The sequence below is a fragment of the Talpa occidentalis genome, unplaced genomic scaffold (genome assembly GCF_014898055.3).
Source record: "Talpa occidentalis isolate TD23 unplaced genomic scaffold, MPIMG_talOcc4v2.1 talOcc4.12, whole genome shotgun sequence".
Classification (NCBI taxonomy): Eukaryota; Metazoa; Chordata; class Mammalia; order Eulipotyphla; family Talpidae; genus Talpa; species Talpa occidentalis.
Genome location: NW_023601212.1, coordinates 13,741,569 through 13,757,743, shown reverse-complemented (window position 1 = coordinate 13,757,743; position 16,175 = coordinate 13,741,569).

Genomic DNA, 16,175 nt, shown 5'->3' with positions numbered 1-16,175 from the left:
CTAAAAAGTACACCCCTCCCCGCCCCCCGCGGCCAATCAATCTTTTACAATGTTCGCTTTTGTCATATTTATCTCATACCAATATTAAACAATTTTAAAATATAGGAAAATAAAGAAAAAACAATAAAAACCTAAGTCCCACCGATTCCAGAGGAAACTGCAGATTTCTTAGTGCTGGGTCTATGTGTATAATTTTTATGATTGACATAGTGTAGGGTAAGTAAATGATATCAGGCTTTTCTGCCCTTCCGCCATTAGGATTGATGATGGATCACTGCGGTCCTGAATGCATGTCTCCTGATGGCCGGCACCTGGAGTAGGGCATGGGCGTGCGTAAGTGGATACACCTGTGCTGAGAGACTGGGCTCATAAGGGCGGTGTCACCGGGACGCCAGAAGAGGAGAACCACGAGGAGCAGAGAAGGCCAGAGAGCCCAGACAGAGTGAAGACTTGCTGGCAGGCCTCCCAGCCCCCCTGCACCCCTGCCTGCTGTGTACCTGGTAAATCCCAATAAAAGCCTGCAAAGGCCACCGAGGGCTCCAGGATGCCTCCTTTACCCTGTCTGCTCGGGTCATAGAAAACCTGCCTTGTGTCATCCTGCCGCTACAGATAGTATATTTACATTTCCAGGCCTGTTTATTTTTCCTAATGTTTCATTACAGGTCTGCCCCTATCTAATAGCAGACGGCTCCGAAGAAGCCTACCCTAAGCCAAATGGCATAAAGCAAAAAAACAATTACCATTCATTTATAGGCAAATATTTTTGAGCATTCCCAGACCCAAAAACCACCTACCAAATCATAGCAGATGACCCACGAAACATTAAATAACAGCAACAGATAGTAAAAGCAGGAATGATATGATGTCGAGTATGGAAAGTAGTCTGGCAGGAGGAGCTTGTAGGGGTCACGACCCTGAGGAGCTTGTAGGGGTCACGACCCTCTGGTGCTTCCACCTCCCTGGGCTGGGTTCTTCCGCCACCCTGGGGCCTTCCGCCCACTAAGCCCCCGATGTGCACAGCCACTTTGCACCAGTTCACCTTGTTCCTCCTTAAAGCCTGCTGGGATTTTTTTTTCCATTGGCGGAAACAGGTACAAACGTGTGTATTTCTTTCCTGAAATTGAAGTGACGTATCTTGAATTTCCAAAAAGGCAGGGATACCCGTGTGAGCATTTCTCCAGGCCAGTTAGAAAGGTTTTCTAGGCCTCCCTGGTGGCGCAGGCGGTTGAGCGCAGCGCTGTGAAGCTGTCTGCGGCCTCTGCAGCGCCGGTTCGATCCCTGCCGTCGGGGAGATACCCACATGGCAGGACAGACCTCTCCTGTCTTGCCTGCTGCTCCCCTCAGCAGTGTATTTCAGCACGCCTATGGTTCTTCCATACCCCCTCCCCTCAGATATGGGCGGTTTCCAGTTTGTTACCTCAGTGATTTGAGGGTGGGGAATGTCTTTCTGTAAATATTTATTGAATAACCACAGTATTTAGCCCTGTGCTGAGTGTTTGATGTGAAATGTATAGGTTTTTCCTTTTAAAAATAGTTGTGTATTTAAGCATCTTTGGCTTCAAACATAAGCGTCTGCTAACATGTGAAATTGCCACCTTAAACCTTCTAAGCTGATGCGGATGAATGTACTCAACACATCCCTAAGACGAGGTTTGGTTAGAAAGAAATGAACAGGACTGAGGGGAAAGGGAAAAAAGTGAAGCCTGGGATACCCAAAATGAAATTTTTCTGTTTCTAATTTTACCAAGAGTAAGAGACACACCCTTTGCAAACCTCCCTCCTTGTAGCCTGTGTCAGTAGAATAAAAAGATGCCTCACTATTTTTCTCCCCAAATGTCACTATTTTTAGCTTCCCAAAGTAGGCAGGTGTGGAGGAAATCCTATCTCACTTCAGCATGACTGAATTTCTTTTTCTCTTGCCAGGCCTCCCCTCCCTAGTATGGCTGGTGATCTCTGTTGTAATGACTCATCCTAGAATTCTGCCCCCCAGTCAGTCCAGTTCACAGTCCATGTGTCTCTCCTGTGTTCTTTTAACAGGATCCATCACTGGAGTTTCTTCAACTCTCTACTTGTCAATGCCTGCATCTGTGACCTCTGCATTTCACTCCCTCCCCAAACTTTGCTCTGAAATGGGGCAAAGTCGTGGTTGTCCCCACACCTCTCTCCACAGAAGGGAACCCCAGCTGTCCACCCCACATTAATGAGCATCCACTGGGTGAACATACAGAGGGATGAAGCAGAGAAAGGAGTCCTGTAGAGAGGAAGCCTCCTGAGTCCAGCAAAAAAACAGGCTATGAAGATACTCACAGCTAGAAAACCAGCCAGGAAGCTGTGACAGTGCTGGGACAGGATGACCAATAATAATCTAAAGCAGTGGCAGTGGAAAGGAAACCTACCAGAACACAGATTCAAAATGTTCCAGACAAAAACAGTAAATGTTGGGACCTTTCTGAAGATTGGGATCTGAAACGAGAAATCAAGTTCTTTGAGTCAATCAACACAAGTATCAACCAAGTGACAAAGTATTAACCAAGTATCAACCAAGTGACAAAGCCACTGCTTCATGCGCAGGCTGTGCACTGCACAACTTCAAGGTATTATCTATTTATATAGAGGTTGTGACCATATTTCAGGTGCATGGAAGTAAACACTAGAAGAAAGGCTGAAGCTTTTTTATTTCTTATTATTGCATGCATGTATGCAGGAAGTTCATTAAGGAGTGCTTTCAAGATCAAAACTTGTGCAGGAAGGGATGCAGACAGGTTGGAAAGAGAGAAAGTGGGCTGTGGTGTTGACATGACAAGGCCTCAATCAACCCCTTGGGAGCTGTGAAACTAGTTGTAATATTTTCTCATTGACCAGTCACTGGATTTAGATCATCCTGGAAATAGGACGAGAAGCAACTTTCTTCAGCAAGGACAATTTCTCAAGATCAAGAGCCTGAGAGCATCCCCAGCCTCTAAAGGAGTAAATGCCCCAGACCTGAGAGTGGCATCCGAACAGCTCCAAAGAATCCATGATGCAGTTTTTGCTGGAAATCAAAATATGATTTTTGGGTAAGTTAACTCTTTTTTTTTCTTTTTTAATTGTGACTGTGTGTGTGGGGGGAGGGGTTCCCTAGTAGCCAGCTCATAAGGAACACAGGAACATATGTGTGTGTGTGTATATACATGTATCTCTCCTGTGTTCTTTTAACAGGATCTATCACTGGAGTTTCTTCAACTCTTTACTTGTGTGTGTGTATATATATATATACACACACATATATGTAACAAAACTTATCATTTTAACCATTTTTACATATATAATTCTGTGGCATTAAATGCATTCACATCATTGTGTAACTATCACCAGTGTTCATCACCAGAGCTTTCTCACCTTTCGCAACTGAAACTCTGTATGACAGTTTAATTAGACAATAACTCACTATTTCCCTTCCCCCACAGCCCCTGGTAGCCACCTTTCTACTTTCTGTCTGGAACTTGACTGCTCTAGTTACAGCACACAAAGAAAACAAACCACACATTAGTTCTTTTGGGACTGTTTCGTTTCACTTAGCATACTCTTTTCCAGGTTTGTCCAAATTGTAGCATACATCAAAATTTTCCATTGTTTGTATAAACTGCATTTTTTAATCTTCTCATCCATTGACGAACACTTGAATTGCTTCTTCCATTAAACTGTTGTAAATAAATATCTGTTCCAGTCTTTGCTGTCTCTTCTTTTGGATAAAGATACCCAGAAGTGGAATTGCAGGATCATATGGTAATTCTATGTTTAATTTTTTGAGGAATTGTCTATCATTTACCGTAGTAACCTCACCATTTTATAGCAATGCACAGAGGTTCCAATTTCACTTTCCTGCCAAGTCTTTGTTTCCTTTCTTTATTCCTCTCTTCCTTTCTGATTTGTTGATTGTAGCCATCCTAATGTATGTTGGGTAGTATTTCATTATGGTTTTGGTTTGTGTTTTCCTAACATCTAGTGATATTGAGCATTTCGGGGGTCTTACTGGCCATGTGCACGTCAGTGGGAAAATGTCTATTTAAGTCCTTTATTTTTTAACTGGCTTATTGTTTGGGGGCTGTTGGTTTTTTGGTGTTGTTGGACTGTGGAAGTTCTTTGTATATTCTGAATATCAATCTCTTACCAAATATATGATTTACAAATATTTTCTCTCATTCCATGGGTGACCTTTGTTTGATGCACAAGTTTTTCATTTTGATGAATACCTTTTAACTTTTTGTCTTATTTGCCTGTGTTTTGGTGCCATGTCCAAGAAATCATCCCCATTCCAATGTCTTGAAGCTTTCTCCTGTGTTCTCTTCTTCTGAGGTTTATAACTTTACTTCTTATGTTTATGTTTTTGCTCCATTTTTAACAATTCTTGTATATGGGTAAGGAAAGGATTCAGCTTCACTTTTTCTTATTTATTTATATAGTTTATGGATATCTAGTTTTCCTAGAATCATTTGTTGAAAATACTGTCCTTTCTCCATGGAGGGTGTTGGCATCTTTGGACAAAATGATTTGACTCTATCTGACTTCATGCCATTCCATTGGCCTATAATTTGTCATTGTGCCAGTGCCACACTGTTTTAATAGCCATAGCTTTGTAGTAAGTTTTAAAATCAGAACCTCCAACTTTGTTCTTCTTTTTCAAGATTAATTTGACTATCCAGGTTCCCTTGAAAGTCAATATGAATTTTGGGATGTATTTTTCAACTTTATACAAAAAAGGCCATTGGTATTTGATGGCAATCAGGGGGTGTTTTTTCCTAATCTCAATGCAGTTATTTGGGTTCATGTTGGAACCATGATGATATCTTGGAGATAAACATGTTTTAGATATCCCACTCTGGAACTATTGGAAACCAAGTCACAGGAAACTGTCACAAAATGCCAAGTTGGATGATCTATTATTTTCAGTGTAGATATAGAAAGATATGGCAGGATCAAACCATAAGAATCGGTCTAAGAAATGTGAAACTATAGGAATTTATGGTGAGCTAGAAAAGGAAAGATGGACTTAAATGAGTTTTTGACTTTGATCTGAACTCAAAATCAGGCTGCCTAACTCCCTGTTTTGTCTTTGACAAATACCTTGCAAAACAGGTGATTTGACTGACTGGAGAAAGAAGCCCAGGTTGCCATGTCAAGGTCTTATAAATCACAAAGTATGGCTGAGTTAATGATAAAAAACATCACAGCTTCCTTCTACACATCCACACCCTCATGTCAATGATGTGAAATGGGTGAGCACTCAGTTCTGGGGCTTAACAATCCAAGTTCAAATCCCAGCTTGTCGACCTGTAGGCTCTAAGGATTTGGGCAAATTAGTTCACCCCTGTAAACTTTGTCTTTCTTGTTCATAAAATGGAATTAGAGAAATATTTATCTTTCATAATTCTTGTGAACATAAAATAACTATGTAGAGGGCTTAGTACGGGACTGACACTCTTTCATTCAATGGATATAGATTGAATATAGACTGAATGCCTATCATCTGCAAGGCACTGTGTTAGTAGTTGGGAATTAAAAAAAAAAAATAGTGAACAGACCCCACATGCTTACAGGCTTGTCAATAAGATAACTAAATAAACAAAGAGATTTTTAAAAGGTAAAACTACAGAAAGAAACAGGATTCCTTGATTAACAACAATAGTAGAAATCTATTTTAAATAAAGGAAGGCTTTCCGGAGGAGGTGACAGGTGAGTTGTGACTGAAAGAATGAGAAGTGTCCAGTCATGGAAAGAACATGGAGATGCACTCCAGGAATGTGCAAAGGTCAGAAATACCTGACTGGTTCTAGAATAGAATACCAGGGTGGCCTAGATAGAAATAGCAAGTGGGTGAGGGACACAAGATAAGCAGCACACAGGAGCCACGAAGACCAAAGTAAGGAATCTATATTTTATTCAGAGATCAAAGAGAATCCTCAGAGGATTTTCAGCAGCAGAATGACATGAGTTGTTTTACTAATCACTCTTGCTACTGTGTGAACAGCTTGTAGGGAGGCAGGAATGTGTGTGGGGAGGCCTCTTAGAAACCACTGCAAAAACCCAGGGAAGAGATGGCAGAGGCTGGGGAGGAGGTGACAGGAGATGGAGAGGAGTGGAGATAAAATTGACCACACTTGTTGATGGCTTTGAGGAGGAGGAGAGAAGTCAAAATGGGCAAGATTCTAGGAGAATTTATTTGGATGGGAGGAAGAAATCAAGAGTTTGATTTTGAATGAGTTACAGCCACATGCAATACAACCAAGTGGAGATGTCAGGTTTGTGGTCAGCTATGAGTGTGGAAGTCAGAAGAAGTTTCAAAGTCCTCTTGATGATAGTTAAAGCCACAGGAAAAGGTGGGAGCATCCAGCCAACATGCAGAGAGAGACAAGAGGAAGGTGCAGGTCCTGATGCTAATATTTTGAATTCATGTAGAGAAATGAGGACAAATAAAAAACAGCAAGATTCTAGAGAGGTAGGAGGCTGCCCAGGAGAGAGCAGGGCCAGGGCCAGGAGAGGTGGGTCTTATGAAAAGGAAGGATGTGTCCCTGTGATGGGTGCTGCTGAGAAGTCAAGTAAAATGATGACAGAGAAAAGTATCCACAAGATTTGGGACTATGAGGGCCATTATTAACCTTCACAAGGATAAATTCACACTCTTAGTGTTCAAAGAGATGTTTGCTGTAACGGTATTAACAGGTTCCTTACTCATTCCTTCTTTGAGCTGCTGGAACAATAAAGACGTTTGGGAACTGATCAGAGCACGCAATGATTAGCTATTTACAAGTAGAAATTGGTCTTATTTTCAGGTATAAGCTAGGAGATCAGTACTGTTCCTGAATAATCACCAAAGTGGTTGTAGACCACTAGTGCTTTAGGGTTCATTGCATCAATACTTGGGGTAAGAGGAAAAAAATATTTTCCATTTTTCCCTTACTACCATTAATTTGCTAGTCTAATCCTGGCCCCTCTCCTCAGCCCTGTCCCTCTGTGTGTTCTGTGGTTGAACTGCTGCCCTTGGTCACACACCAAAACATCATCAGCATCCACCCCAGCACCAAAGAAAGGAGCCTAGTAAGCAGAGCCAGTGCTAACTTTAAACTCCTTAGGCTCATCTGTACCTTTGTGCCTGTTCAGGAAGCCCGTGCCCACGTGTGGTGCAAAGTCTCCAAAGCACAAGCACCGTGGGGAGTGGAGGCAGATAAGGTAAAAGCAAATTGGAAAGGGTTCATTTCAGAGCACCTTAGCCCAGTGAGACTCATCCCATTCCCATTTTCAAGTCTTTGCACCAGTTTCCCTCCCAGACACAGCCACCACAGCACATCTCCCTTCAGAATCCTCTGGGACCGTGCCAAAGAAACACAGTGCCCAGAAGGATGGTGTTGCTGCCTGGTCATTAGTCACAGAAGCCCCAAGAACTCTGAATTTGAAGCTGGTATGGATCTAAGTGGTCCCATAGGCACACCTTCCAAAGACCAGCAGCTGTTTTTATCCTCCACCCTTGTGTGCCCGGAGGGCCACAGTGCCTGAGAGTTCCCTGGAGACCAAGGAGCCACAATACCCATCCCAGTCTCTGTCTCTGAAAGAGAAATTCCCTGTTGCATCAGCAAGAACTGTGAAGTGAGCCAGCCATGTTCCAGAACAAGAGACTTCCCCCAACCACCATTTATCCTTGCATCAGCAAAAAGCAGTCAAGAAGGAAGATTCTGCTCGGTAGGTAACTCTGAACAGGGGGGAAATGTGGCAGACACCAGACATCTGGCCCCAAATGCCCCTCCCTGCCATGCACACCCCCACAACACCTTAAATATTACTCTTTATATTTGTTGAAAGAATGATATCAATAAGTAAATCAAGCAGGGCCCAGAGACTCACTTCATCTGGATATTGGCCCAAGATCTCTCCCAGATCCCAGGCCTGGTTCAGTTCAGGCCCTGGGTATGTCTCCCATGGACAGCACTCAGAGCCTCCCTACAAATGTCCCCGCTTCCGCTTGCCCCTTCATGTCCACCTCCAGAGTCATCCTCCTACAAAGAATTTTTGTTAAAAGCCGAAAGTGTCACTTCCCCACAAAAAGCTTTTAAATCTCTCCCCATTTCACTCAGAGTGAAATCCAAACCCATCTCCCCAGTCTTTGCTCTTGTCTCTCCTCTTACCCCCTTGGGGATCCAAGTTATAGCTGGCACCCTCCAGCCAGGGTTCCTGCTGGTTGCCTAGTTGTCTGCTGCTCATTTTCTAAGACTTGCTTATCGGGACTTCCTGACTGTCCCACCTCTTACTCCTCACCCCCCTCCCCTGGGCTAGCTGCTCTGTGCCCACCTCCATCATTACACTCATGTCATGTATTGCTGTCTAGTGATCTGTTTCTTCATCTGTCTCCCCACAAGCCTGCAACATCCTTTAGGACAGAGACTTTTATTCTAATTTCTGTATCACTGGTACCCAGCCTATCACTTGGCATATAATAGGTATTGAATGCTTATTGTGGAATTAATGAATAAATGTCATCTCTAACTTCTTCTGAGCTGCTTGTCTTGATGTGGTTAAGAGCTACCCTTCCACCATGTGGGAGTCACTCAGGGAACAAAATATGCTGTGGAAACAATTACAGGTCTAATCGGTAAAGGCAAATTTCATCTTAAGACGTCTTACAGAGAACATTTGGTCTTAAAATCTCAGGCCTTTCTCTAAAACCAATCTTTCTTGGTTTGCATCTTTTCATACTTGATTAATCAAGTACATTCTGTTTTTTCCCCAATTTCATCCTGTTTCATCCACGCAGCTCAGGCACCCTGGCACCAAGTCCACCCTGGTTGCTCACTCTTGTATCTCAGTTCTTCCTCCAAGCTCCAGCCCCCAGATCTCTGAAGCAGAGGCATGACCTGGTCCCCAGCTCTGCAGCTCATAACTCCTTCCTCTCCTTCACTGTAGCATTCTAAAGCTTGTTCCTGCTGCTTTTGTTAATGCTTCTGTGATGAAATGGGGTGACAAAATTCCAGGTCCCTGATTTTTCATCTTTCTATTATTTTCAGGTTCTTTCCCTTTATGATTTCTAAACAGATGAAAGGCAAAGACCCTGTTATTACTGAAAACACTGTGTGCCCCATCCTGGGTCATAACTCTGGTTTATCAGGTGGCAACGTTTTCACTCACTGTATCCACTAAAGTACTGAGAACACAAATACTTTCTATGTTCAATTAACCTTCCAAAAGCACAAGGGAATTTAAAGCAATAAACAATAACTTCTTCACATCTTGATCTACCTTCTACGTCTGTCCACCCCCTCACCTGCCACTCATGTGCTTTCCAGTTCTTTAATGCCCCTCTCAAATGTGATGTTCAGAGCAGAGCTCAATTCTCTAAAAGCAGCTAGGATGGTGCAGAGGTTCCTGGGCCTTTATCACCTCCACTCGAGAGGTACAAATTGTGCTACTCAGTCCAGGTCACTCAGGTAAGCTTACTGAGCCAGAGTTAAAATCTCAGCACTGTGTTCTCACCTTCATTCAACCTGTCTCCTTGTCCAACTCTGCCTTGATGAAAGGAAATGTACAGAAAAAAAAACTTTTACATTTAATTACTAAAGGGTCTTAAAAATAAGCCATTCTTGAAGCACAGATAATTGTTTCTATATAATCATTTATTTATTAAAAGCACCTTCTATATCACAAGTCTTAGATTAGGCACCATCAGATGAAAACAGTATACTACAAATTTCTCCTCATAGGTATAGGATGAAAAAGGACCAAGGAAATGAACATTGTTATTTACATTCTTTGGGCTAGCCATTTTATTTACATATTTTATTTCCTTTCCATGTGACTGTGATAATCAGAGAAGTTCCACAGTCTGTTCAAAAATCTGAGCCCAGGACTGCCTAAGTCCTTAGTCAGGATAAGCTAGGTTCTGCAGGGGTAACAGCCAGCCCCCAAGTCTCAGTGGCTTCCATAGGGACCCTCATCTGAAGGTGGCTCCCTCTACAGGCTTTCATGATTACAGAAGATGGGAAGTGGAGAAGGCTCATGAAGTAAATCACATGCAGGTTTTAGATGCCCACCCGGTAGTGTTCACGTCACTGCATTTTCATGTCCTTGACCAAAACAAGTCATGTGGTGTGCGTAGAGTCAAGGGGACAGAGAGGCGAAAATCTACTGTGCTTAGAAGGAAAACCAGAGTTACTTAATGGGCATCCTAATGACTAGCATGGGCTCCAAAGCATTCTTTTCCACTACACTATATTCACAGGTAGTGGGGAAGATTAACTACTTTCAAGGGGACTAGGGGCAGAGAGACATAAATCCAGACAGTTAGAAGCTACTACCAATGTAAGATCAAAATCAGGACTGAAGATAAGTTATCCTTGAAATATACATGAATATCCGTGAGGAATGGGATCTTTTTGACACAATTTCAGATTTACCTACCAAATTTACAAGCACCTATAGAATATACACAAGAAGTTAGACCCTGCTATCATAAGATCTTTTAAGATTTTAATAAGTAGGACTTGGTTCAAAGACCTGTTATATAATATCCAATTTCTGTCTAAAATTTATGTGGTGACAAGTTTCCATACATAAGGAAAGAAACTGTTACCTCTCCTTAAGTTCTTTGCCTTCCACTTTCACTGTATATGTGAACACTGGGGATTGAGGTTGATTTCCACTTATTTCTAAAACAACCACCTAGCAATTGCTTGTAGATTTAAAAGTGATAAATATGGACAAGAAAGTAAAGATTTGGAAAACTTCGTTGCCCCCATGCAGATGGAGAAGCCATCAGCAGAGCTGAACAAGGATGAAAATTCTTGTAAGAATGTAGGACTCAAGATAAAACCTCACCCTGTCCTAGGCTTAAACATTGACTCATGGTCCTTATGCATGGCATGAGAGAACATCATCATTGTTTGTCTAATAGCTTCATGCTTAGTCACTGAAGAGTTGAATTCCTTAAAATCAGATTCTGAATACCACATATAAGCCCTGCTAGGCCATCCCTAGTTTAAAACACACACACACACACACACACACACACAAACACACACTCCTTTCTGCTCTTCTTCATGTTACAAAATTCTGCATCCTGAAATTGCTTATGACTTTAAATCCCAAGATTGTAAAATGATGCAACTGCTTAGTAATATGAACTACCACCTGGGTAACTGTGGGGAAACCATTTTCATCAATGGGATTGAACTGACTGGACTATTTTCCAGTGCCAGCTTTCCAAGATTGTCCAAAATCAAGGGGCTTGTGTGACTTTTAACGAAATGTCACCCATTCAGCTGCTTACACTGGGTGTAGATGGGCTGGTGATGAATCTATTTCTAAGCTACCATTAACTCAAGTCATCTGATGTGCTCTCATATACATGTACTTTACTATTTTACATCTCAGAGAATGAAAAGTACAAGATATTGATATACATATATGTTCTGTATTCTAAACACAAACACTAAAAAAAACACAATCACTAAAGATCTTTCAATCTTTATTAATTTTTTAATCATTAAATCTGCCAAAAATAATCACTGTGTTTAGATTTGAAGACTGCTGATATCCTCCATCTTTGTCAATACAGAATAAATGCAACTGCAATGCAATATCACCTTGATATTCAATTAGTGCTCACTGAGCATTTAATATATGCCAGGCACAGATCTATGTGCTACATAGCTTTGAATAACCATCTAGACTCATTCAAATTTTTGTTTATCCTAGGTAAGATGTTTGCTTACTATATTAGTTAAAAATTCATTAACTTAAAATAAAATTATAAAGGTACCTCTGTTAGATTATTCTGTAAATTTTATGCATGTGTCAGATATAATAAATGAGATGCAGATTTATTAGGAGCATGCTAAGGAAGAAAGCAAGTTCATTACCTTTCTTCATTCTTTTAATGAGAAGCTATGTCTACACTAATCTTCCTAATGGAATTTCTCTTTTCACTGTCACTTCCCTACCTAAAAATGTTACTAAATCTAAACTCCCCTTTCTGGACTTTGTCTCCCCCTGTCTTACTAATTACTTCTCAGTTTTCTGGCATGAATTCTTTATTCGGGTCAAATTGTCCCTCTTCTATTTCTTCTACACAAAGCCTAATTCATACAGTTACTCAGGAAGCATTTGCAGGTTTGCCTTACATGTGATGGGGCCTGGAGATGAACAGGAAGCACTTTTTGTTTTTGAGGAGCTCATAATATAGGGTGTGAGGATGGAAAAACAGACCCACAGTCAAGTCACAAGGCATGCACAGAGTACTTGGGGGGCATTGAGGAGGGAATCTGTGTGTGGACATGGGGTGGTGTAGCAAGGAAGGAGTCAAGGGCAGCTTCACAGAGGGGAGGCTGGCTGAGCAAACCATTGGACATTTGCCAAGTAAGCAAGTGTGGCAAGGGTATTTTGAGAGGGAACATTCTGTCCAAAGGAATGTTGTATTAGCTAGTGTTGCTCATGACTTGCTCTTCCCTCTCTCCAATTCCTTCTCATTCCTGGACTAGCAATTTGCCTCGAGATCATGCAGTCCAATTCCTTTGTTTGACAGAGATGAACTTTGGAGCATGATCCATTAAGTTGTGGCTCACTCTTTTACCTGTGGGGCACTGTTACTAAATGTGTTCATTTATTCAACATATAATCGTTGAGTACCAACTGTGTGTAAGGCACTGTGAGGTATACAGAGACAAATAGAACCTGGATATCCCCTGCCCCCTGACCACAAGAATTAACTTCTTATTAGAAATATATGGCCTGAAGGTTAGGAACATTTTAGTGTCAGACCTGAATTTGAAGCCTGTCCTTGTGACATGCCTGTTGGTGACTTTGGGCCAATTACTCACCCTTACTGAAACTGGTTCCTCTTATATGAGTGGGGATAGTAATAGAGACTTCTTCACAGGTTTGTTATGAGGATCTAGTGTAGTAACATTTGCAGAGCACTTAGTACTCAATAAATCTTAGTGATTAGTAATATAACCTTAATATAATCTAGGAAAATTAAGTGATGGTACAGAGTAGGTACTCAATTAAAATAGAGCTGTATGATTAATTAATTAAAGTCTCAACTCCAAGGTCTTTACCTGATCAAAAATTAATATATAATTTCTTGAGACTCTGTATTCCTTAAAGCTTTATATCAGGCCAAATTAAAATGGAGATTTTCACCCCTTAAGGTCCAGTAACCTCCTGCAATAGAATGAATCCTAATTGCTCCATTAGTATCATGTAATCTTTAAAACCAGTAGTCTGAACAGCATCCTAAAAACCAGTTGGTCTGTAAGAGCAGAGATCCTTCCTAGTTTACCCTTTTAGCATTTTCACTGTGCTTTCTGCCATTTGGGTTCACAGGGAGTTGGGGGACCATCTTCTGTATCTGAAACATTGTTAGAAAATAGAGTGTCATTCTGGAAGGAAGAACATAAAAAGGAGGAAATACACAAGGAGATAGTGATTCCACATAAAATTAAACTTTTGAACAATGAAAGACCCCCATCATGGCCTGTGTTTAGCGAGGGATCTCATGGCTGCAGGGGTTCTAGGAGATATAAAACAGCTGTCATCATTCCATAGGAGAGACATCTGTAGTAGCTAGGAAGTTACTGGCTAATGCTCTGCTCCCTTGAGGAAGAAGCTTCTATGAATCTATTCAGCCATTCTCGCAAATCTTTATTAATTACATGTTATTATTAAGTCCCCATTTCGAATGTAGGTAGACAGCACTTCAAAGGTCCCTTTCCTCATGGCCATCGCATTCCAGGGAGTCTGCATAACCTTCAGTGAAATAACAAACAGGGAATATTTGATATCAAATATTTGATATCAACGGAACTGAATCTCTCTCTTGGTATAAAGATATGAGTTGGCAGCTCATGAGAGAATGAATTGTCATCAATACATACTACTTCTCCCTATGAAAATTAGGCAAAAAAGAAAAATGTAATTCAGAGGACGATACATGGAATAAATGAACAACTGTAAATGTTGGGGCCTAAAACTGTCCCTCACCACAGCGGTAATGTCTGAATCATCAAAATCCTCCAAGATAAAGTTACAGGCCATGACTTAAACATTTGCCTGGTTTTTATTTTATGTGCTGCAACAGCTCTAACCCCAACCTTTGACTCTGTAACCATCCCCGATTTGAGTTTGGGTTTGAACAGCTGCCCAGCCCATCAGTGCATCAGTACATTTGAGCAATAACTCATGCAAAGACATTTAAGAGTTCACAAGTCCTCAATAGACTAAAGCCGGAGAAATAAGATTCCATAGCAACAACATGTCACTCTAAATCATCATTTCTGCTTCATGAACAAAGTAAGGATTGAAATAGAAAATATAGCAGGGAACAGTTCAATATATATCATGATTATTTTCTAGGAATTAAATCATTTAAGTAAGAGACATAAAGATGTGCTTACTTTTAATAGCTAAGCTGTTGAATTCTACATCTAGCAAAACATGTCATTATTTGTTAACTTTCTCTAAAACAGCATTGTAGCCCCTTCCATTGTTCTTTGCATTCTGGCTATCAGTGCTGTTGGCTACAGCCTTCTTGAGTTCAGAATGAAGCACTCGAACGTTGTAATTGAAAACCTTTGCTGCTTTGATTACAGTTTTGCTTATTATAATAAATATTCCAGCAACCAAAAAGTAGCTAGTAAACACTGGGGGGACTGAGCTGAGGGCTTACCTCATTGTGGGACTTGGTAATCATCCATTTTTGTTTAAAAGATGAAAATGTACCCAGAAAGCTCTCAAATACGTGAAAGTTTGGGGAAGGCTGCTTTGGCTTGGTAAGGACTCTGACCACAAGCACCGCTTAAATATAATCCTAGACAGAAGCAACTTTCCAACATAAACAGCAAAGGGAAGCCTCTTGGAAATTACTTGATAAATTGTTAAAATAATAACTGCTTATCGTAGCATTGACTCAAGAGTGCAAATGTTGGAAATAATTGCAGTATAAGATCAGAGCAAGCGTTTCCTATATGAAGCTAGAAATGAAGGTCGTTTTGTTTGAGTCGTTTGGGAGGGATGAGGGACAGGAATAGTGAGAATCAATTTTTATGTATGAAAAAGAGAGAATGCATGTGTATTCATATATTCAGAAACTTTAAAAATTGTGGCTCTGATTTTAACCTTCAGTCAGTTTCTCTCTTTCACCCTCTATTTTGATGATAAACAATTCTGTCTTTAAGTATGTTCCTCTTAGGGAAGTTATGTCCTACAAATTCCTGTACTCTGAAATAATAAACCTGCACTATTTCTGCTAACATTTTACCGTAGGTGGCTCCAAATTTGTTGAAAGTCTATCTAATAGGAATCTTCTAAGCTCACAAGCAAATCATTATGAAAAGTCCTGCTCAGTTTTGTTTACTAAGTTCACCCTCAATTCTGTGAGGGATCATACCGAGCATCTTCTGTGAGACCTTACCAGAGTAATAGGTACACATATGCAGCTGTTGTTTTTTAATCAACTTTATTTGACTTGACTTCTCGATGTCATTTTTGGGTAAATTATTTTGCCACCTTACAAGGGGATTGAATTTTCAACAATAAACAAATTTATTGTTTATATTTGATGGCATAGAACAGATATTCCTTATTTGGCATCTTTATACCATGGAGAAATGCAGAAAATTGATCTTCTTTGTACCCCATATGTATCATCTCATTTAATTTTTGCAGTAACACTTGAGGTAACTTTACTTACATTGTCCATATTTTGTGATTAAAAACAATCAATCCTGATGTTCAGAAAAAACTAACTTATCTTCTAATTTATTCCAAACAGAAAAATAATTGTTTAGAATATGAATTGGAATGTTTTCATCCAAGATGCAATAACATAACTAAATTCATTCTTCCATCTGATACAAAAACTGGGAAAAATATATGAAATACATTGGGAATCAGGCAACTAAGGACAATGACCCAGAGAGATAGGAAACAGAGATAAAAGCCCTATAATACCCGAGAGTTTTACTGCTTGCTATGTCAAGGAACAGGGGACAGAACTGGAAGTCTAAGACAGCTAGAGTCCTTAATATGAATTGTGGGGGAAGAGAAAGCATGTAAAGACAGCTCTGCTGGTCTAGAGGATCCCACCAAGTCTTCAGTGAAGTGAGGAAATTGCCGTAGGCTGAGAAAAGTATTATAAGGCTATAACAGGATTA